The sequence below is a fragment of the Myotis davidii genome, unplaced genomic scaffold, assembly GCF_000327345.1.
Source record: "Myotis davidii unplaced genomic scaffold, ASM32734v1 scaffold147, whole genome shotgun sequence".
Lineage (NCBI taxonomy): Eukaryota > Metazoa > Chordata > Mammalia > Chiroptera > Vespertilionidae > Myotis > Myotis davidii.
In genome coordinates, this window is record NW_006383010.1 from 3,514,466 (window position 1) to 3,521,252 (window position 6,787).

Genomic DNA, 6,787 nt, shown 5'->3' on the forward strand with positions numbered 1-6,787 from the left:
ACTATCTCTGGGCCTGTTCCAAAAGGGCACAGTTACAAACAATGTCTGTACAGTGTCCCTAGGCAGCCAGTGATGGTCACCAGGCTAGATGCAGTCACCTAACATAACCCTCCATAAGCAGGACTGAAGCTCTGACTGGTTAACAGTCACTGTGTTTTCACTGCCTTTACATGTGTGAGCCTCAGAGACCACCTGCCAAACACAGGCTAAACATGACAGCACCAGGTTTGGCCAGGAAATATCAAATAACAACCATTCTTGTCTTGGGGACACGAGGATTTTAGGGTGGAAGGAAATAGCAATGGCTAACAAGGACAACAGAATACCACACAGGACATAGCTCCAGCCTGTGCAGCAATTAGTGGTTCCATCTCAGGCAGCCTTCATCATAGCACAAAACCTGTTAAGTTAGCCAAGAGCTGTTCATTAAAGCTGACCAGGTGTCCTTGTTCATGGCTGGGTGTGTCATGTGGTTTGTGACACCAGTGATTTTTATTGGCCCCTATTCACCCTGTTGGTGAGGGACGGATTCCTGCCCTGGGGATATGGAATTGGCTAAACACACAACACTTGACACTGGACAGAGGAGATTGACAGCAGTTTATTAGCCACAAATATTCACAGCCCAGGAAAGACAATATCGATCATGCACGGCCACATGGGGATTGTACTCAGGAACAGAGTAAATAACCAAGGGCTGTGGAAGGCAAACTCATAGTAACAAGAGGGTGTGGTGCCTCCTGGTTTCCACAAGAGGATGTGATTGGCTCATTTGAATAATCCCACAGGCTGGCATGGAACTGAAAACCACTGCTCAGAAATAAGCAGGGACTGTGCCTGATCCCTTGGATACAAAAGGGGTTATTTAGCTAGGGTAACTTACCCATGGGAACAGAGTGAAAAGGGAACTTTTATTATTATTATTAAGACTTGAGTCCCAGTGCACGAATTCATGCACCAGTGGGGTCCCTCGGCCTGGCCTGCGGGATTGGGCCGAAGCTGGCTCTCCAACATCCCCCAAGGGGTCCTGGATTGCAAAAGGATGCAGGCCAGGCTGATGGACCCCACCAGTGCATGATTGGGGCCAGGGAGGGAAACAGGAGGTTGGCCAGCGGGGAGGGACTGCAGGAGAGCCCATCTTGCTCAGCCCAGATCAGCTGGACCCCAGCATCAAGCTAACCTACCAGTCAGAGCATCTGCCCCTGGTGGTCAGTGCATGTCATAAGCAAGCTGTTGAGCAGCCTTAGCATATTATTACCATATTATGCTTTGATTGGTTGACCAGAAGACCAGACACTTAGCATATTAGGCTTTTATCATATAGGATATGTACTTTTTAAAATGTATTTTGGTTGTTTTCAGAGAGGAAGGGAGAGGGAGAGATAGAAACATCAATGATGAGAGAGAATCATTGATCGGTTGCCTCCTGCACACCTACTGGGGTTGAAGCCCACAACCGTGGCATGTGTCCTAACCGGAAATTGAACCTTGACATTCTGGTTTACAGGTCGACGCTCAACCTCTGAGCCACACCGGCCGGGCTGGAGAGGGAACGTTTGAAGCACTCCCAATTTTACTAGATGTCAGGGCAGCATGTAATATTGCACCTGAATTGTGGGCCTTTCTCTACATAGAGGAATGACTCTTGTGGATTAAAGTGGAAGTGAATGATTTTGCTTTGAGTCACAGACTAGCTTTTTCTATGAAGGAAAAATGGGGCTCTGTGAGTTGAAATAAGTTCTGTTAAAGAACAATGAGGTTACATTATTGCACATTGTTTTCTGTGACTCAAGGAAATGGATAGCTTGAGTTTCAGATACAAAACTATTGAACCTTAGCTAGAACTTCCTTTTCTGGCACTATGGAAAATGTATTGGCCTTTAAAAAACTCTCGTGCACAACACACTAAAATGTAGGATAACGTATTTTCAAAACTCTTTTTAAATGAATGTCTGTATTGGCAAATAACTAAGAGAATACTGCATAAGCCCAGGACAACAAGAAATCCAAAATCTAGAGGCAGGTGAGTGCTGTACTCAGAGGCTTCCCTGAGTTCCCTAATGTCTCAGAACCGCTGTCTTAAAGAGTCATATTCTTGGGACAAGGAAGAAACTTAGGACCCACGCAAGATAGGGAATCAGCATAAGACATAGAATGCTGAAGAGTGACATATTCAGCCAAAGGATATTATGGCAAAACCCTAACCTTCAAAGAAAAACAGCAAGGTTTTTGTTTTTGTTTGTTTTTTGCTATTTTGGCCTTGTCTTGGGTAGAAAGGGGTGGGGGGAGCTCTACTCATCATTTATTACCAGAAGTAGAACCTCAAATGTTTGAAACTACAGTCTGTGTAGTCTGAATAATTTCATGTTAAGAATTTAAAGCTATTCAATTTGGCAGTGGCCCCAGACACCCAGTAGAGGCAAGTTCAGAGCTCGTGTAGAGGAGAACACTTTATCTCAGATCTCAAGTCACTTCAAGGAAGTTTAAAAAAACATAGGCTCACAACTCAAAATATATTTTTTTAAAAATGCAAGGAAATAAGCTACCATGAGAGGTATTTTACAGAAACAATAAACAAGAGAATCAGACTATAAAGAATTCACATGTTGGAATTATATGAAATTTAAAAACATAGGCTAAATATATTTGGAAAGAATAAGTGAGGGTATTTTAATTATGTATGACTAAAGAATTAGATACTATAATACAATGAGGTAGACTTGAAAAAGAGCCAAATTGTCTAGAAATGAAAAACATAATTAGAAATATAAACTTGATGTATACCATATGGAGCAGATTAGACACAGATGAAGAGAAAACTAGTGAATAGGAAGATAGATCTGAAGACATTATACACAATGCATTACAGAGAGACAAAGAGATGGGAAATATGAAAGAAAGATTGAGAGACATGGTCAATAGAATGAGAGTATTTATCTCATATGTCTAATTGGAATTTCCAATGAAGTAATAGCAGAAAGGGTAGAAAGTAATATTCAAAGAAATAATACCTGAGAATTTTCCAGAATTGATTAGTCTCAAATTTAGGAATCCTAGCAAATACTAAGAAGAAGAAAAATACAGGTATCCAGGTACCTTGTAATGACATTCAGAAACACCAAAGATATTAAATCCTCAAAATATACCAGAAAAAAAAACACCCTCTATAAACCACAAAAAAATGACAATTATATCTCAGTGTATTAGGGTGCTCCAGAGAAACAGAACCAATAGGATATATATTTACCTACTATAAGGAATTAGCTCAAGCTATGATGGAGACTAAGAAGTCCCAAGATCTGCAGTCAGCAAGCTGCAGACCCAGGAGAGCCAATAGTATAATTCTGTTCCAAATCTAAAGGCCTGAGAAACAGATCTGGTGCTATCGTTTGAGTCTAAAGGCACCAGTAGACCAATGCTCTAGTTCTAAGACAGGCAGAGAGAGCAAATTCAACCTTTTTTTTTCTATTCAGGCCTTTAGTGGATTGGATGATGCCCATCCACATTTGGATGTATAAATCTTTCTTACTTGTATAACTCCCTTCCAAATATTAAGGCCCAATATGTGCTCTATGGCTTCTATGAAGTCGCTCTTAATTGCTCCCAAATTCAGTAACTCCTTCTACATTTTATAGCATTTTTATTTATAATACTTATTTTAATATATCATATGTTGACTCCTATTTTTAGACTTCCTTTAATATGCATGTATTTCATTTGTACCATTAGGTCACACAACTTTGTGTTTCCCTACTATGTCCATCATATGTTTAGTCTTATTTGGCACTATTTCTCTACTATCTGGCAGAGTGAAGGATGTAGTAGAGCTACTAAAAATTAGTTGAATCAAGACTGAGTCTTTTTTCACCAGATATTTGGTGAGGTATGCCAGAAAGAGCAATCAATGAGATCAGATGAAATGGGTTCTGGTCACGTCTCTGTCACTTACTAACTGGGTTGCTTTAGCCAAACCATTTCATACTTATCACCCTCAGTGTCCTCACGTTTAAAATGAAGATAGTAATGACTTCCCCAAGGTGGAGGAGAATCACATGAGCTAATTCTCATTAAAGTGCTTTAAACAATATGTACTCAACACATGTTTATGCTGTTTTTATATGTAAAAGGCTTATTATAGGAATTTGAAAGACACAATAAAGGTCAGAGAAGAAAATATAAATAATCTATAATAACACTACCAAGAAATAACTACTGTTAAAATTTTGGTATATTCCCCTTACCATGTTTTTCTGTTCATATATTTTTAAAATTGATATATGTATACTCTTATTTTGAACTTTTTTATCTGTTATGTCTGTTGAATATATTTTATATATCATTTTTATTGTGTCTCTTTTTTCTATTCAATTTATGTAATAGATGTACTATTAATACAGTAACAGAATTTCTTTTTTTTACAAAAGGAATTTGTACAAGGTAAATGCATTCATATCAATAATTTCACTTTGATTAACTTAATTATAGGTTAATACCAATATACATCATTTGCTGAACAAAATATTTCAATGTCTTTTCTCTCTGATGTTATTTTTTATTTGGTTGGGAGTATTTTTACCTATATGACCCAGAAGAACCTCAAAACAACCTTAAAATATTTGCTACTGTAATTTTAAATGAATTTTGTGCTTGGCGAAACACTAAAACGATTTCTTTTCTTCAAATGAAAAGAAAGTACTGAAGAGAACTTAGAAAACAAATCAGAACTAGAAAGGCTCAATCATTTCCCCCCTTTTCTCAGCTGAAAGGAAAAAAATTATGAAAATTAAATCCATTCAAAAGAGGGACTAAGGGATCTCCCAAAGAATTTTTCTTTAAATTAACGAAATATAAGGAAAAAAGACATTCCTGGAACCTTTTAAGGGGTACACAGTCTTTTGTGTTCCTACTGCACCATACCTGTACATTAACTTTATCCAATTTAACTAAGAAAATGTTTGTGAATGATTTCAGTTCTCAGCCATGTCCCTTCCTTTTGTCATTGCATTTGGCCTTTGGTTGTGTATATTTTACATAGCATGTTACCCTGAAATATTAGCTTTTCAGAAAACTTTTTTTTCAAAGCTTTCATTTAAAATTTAGAATTGCCTTGGTCTGGAAAAGATTGTATTTTGAAGATCTAATGAAATGATAGCAAATAAACGTGGAACTTAATTAAGAGAGAGATCGCATTGGAAGTCACAAGTCTGTTAGAAGGCAATGCAGGGTCCAACTTCAGGAACGTTCACTTTCAGTCAACCTGACTACCTGTTGCTCCATCCGTGTAGACTAATTAAAGGCTGTCATCTCGAGCTGTGTTGCTGTAGGTCAGTAATCTCACTGCACAACTCTCTGCTTTGCCCTCTTCACTTGATAACTTCTTCTGAATATACACAAGTCTAAAGGCTTCGAAAAGAACCTGAAGTGATACTTAGCTCAAAGAGATGGTGGTCAAATGAAGCATACAGGTTTTTTAAAAAAAATTATTATTTTTCCAGTACAATTGAAAATAAAATACAGTATTTTATTACGTTCAGGTGTAAAACAGTGATTAGACATTTATATAACTCAAAGTGGTCACCCCAATAAGTCTGGTACCCACCTGACACCATGCGTGACACTGTCCACGGTGATAACTATGTATGGGGTGGGACATACAGTTTTTAATTAAAAACAGTTCACTGTAAAATATAATGTTGTATTTTAAATATGGTGTTATTCTACCATTATGTTATCTATGAATATAAAGTCCATGTACCAGACAGAGACATTTCTAGCGTGACCACGTTAGTCAGAGTTCACTTCCCCTTCTCTCTTCCTACTGATGTCATTTTAAAACCACCGTCTCATGAAAAAGGAACCGACCTCTCAGGTCTTGTGTCTGAGCCCCCTGCATAGACAGGCTGTGTTCATTGTGAGACGGGAAGGGTGTAAGCAAACCACATGAGCCTCAAAATTGTAGCTTTTTCTCGCTAGTGCAAACTCAGTTCTTGGGCTTTTGTGAGCTTGGAAAATATTTGAGTTTCTTTGAATTCTAGGAGCACTGTGTCCTAAACAGTTGGAAAAGGGCAGAGATGAGAGAAATGGATGGATTGAGAGCAGTTCTCCCTGGAATTTGCTTACTCCTTCTCTGGGACCCACGCTAATGCCATGTTCCCCAGGCAGCCCTGCCCCATTTCCCCTTGAACTTAACCACTCCCTCCTCTGTGCTGTGAGGAGCTGCCTGGCACACAGCCTTCCCAGCTGTGCAGTTGAGGCAGGGAAGTTCTTCCTTATTGTGGCTAATTCCATGGTAACTAGCACCGTGTTCTGCACAGAGTTGGTGTTAAGTACTTTTTTACTTAAATCCAAATACTTCCTTTCTTAAGCTCCAGGAGCTTAATAAAATAAGAACACAGGAAAGTGGAGTCAATGATGGGAAAGGATAACGTGAGGAATAAATGAGACTGGAGGAACATTCTCAAACAGGAAGGGCTTCAGGTAGGTGAAGGGGGGGGGGGGTGAGAATGGCTCCTTCTAATCCATGCCAACTCCTCTCAATTCTGATGCTCAGAAAGATAGAAATGAAAAGGTGGAGGGTGAAAGGGCAAAACTATGTAAGATGTAAGTAGGAAGGATGCTTTCTATGGCTTCTAGCCATTTAGAATTATGCTCATTTAAAGGAAAATTGAAAATATTACTCTGTATCCTGGAGACCACCCACTGCGTGCATGCATACACACACACACACACACACACACACACAAACACACACACACACACACACACACACACACACACACACAACGAC

General features: G+C 38.9%; 1 protein-coding gene across 3 annotated transcripts in view; it reads left to right on the forward strand.

Moving 5' to 3' along the window:
• PKIB (protein kinase (cAMP-dependent, catalytic) inhibitor beta) overlaps nt 1–6,787 on the forward strand; it is a 64,374-nt gene that overhangs the window by 46,813 nt on the left and 10,774 nt on the right. The window lies entirely within an intron of this gene.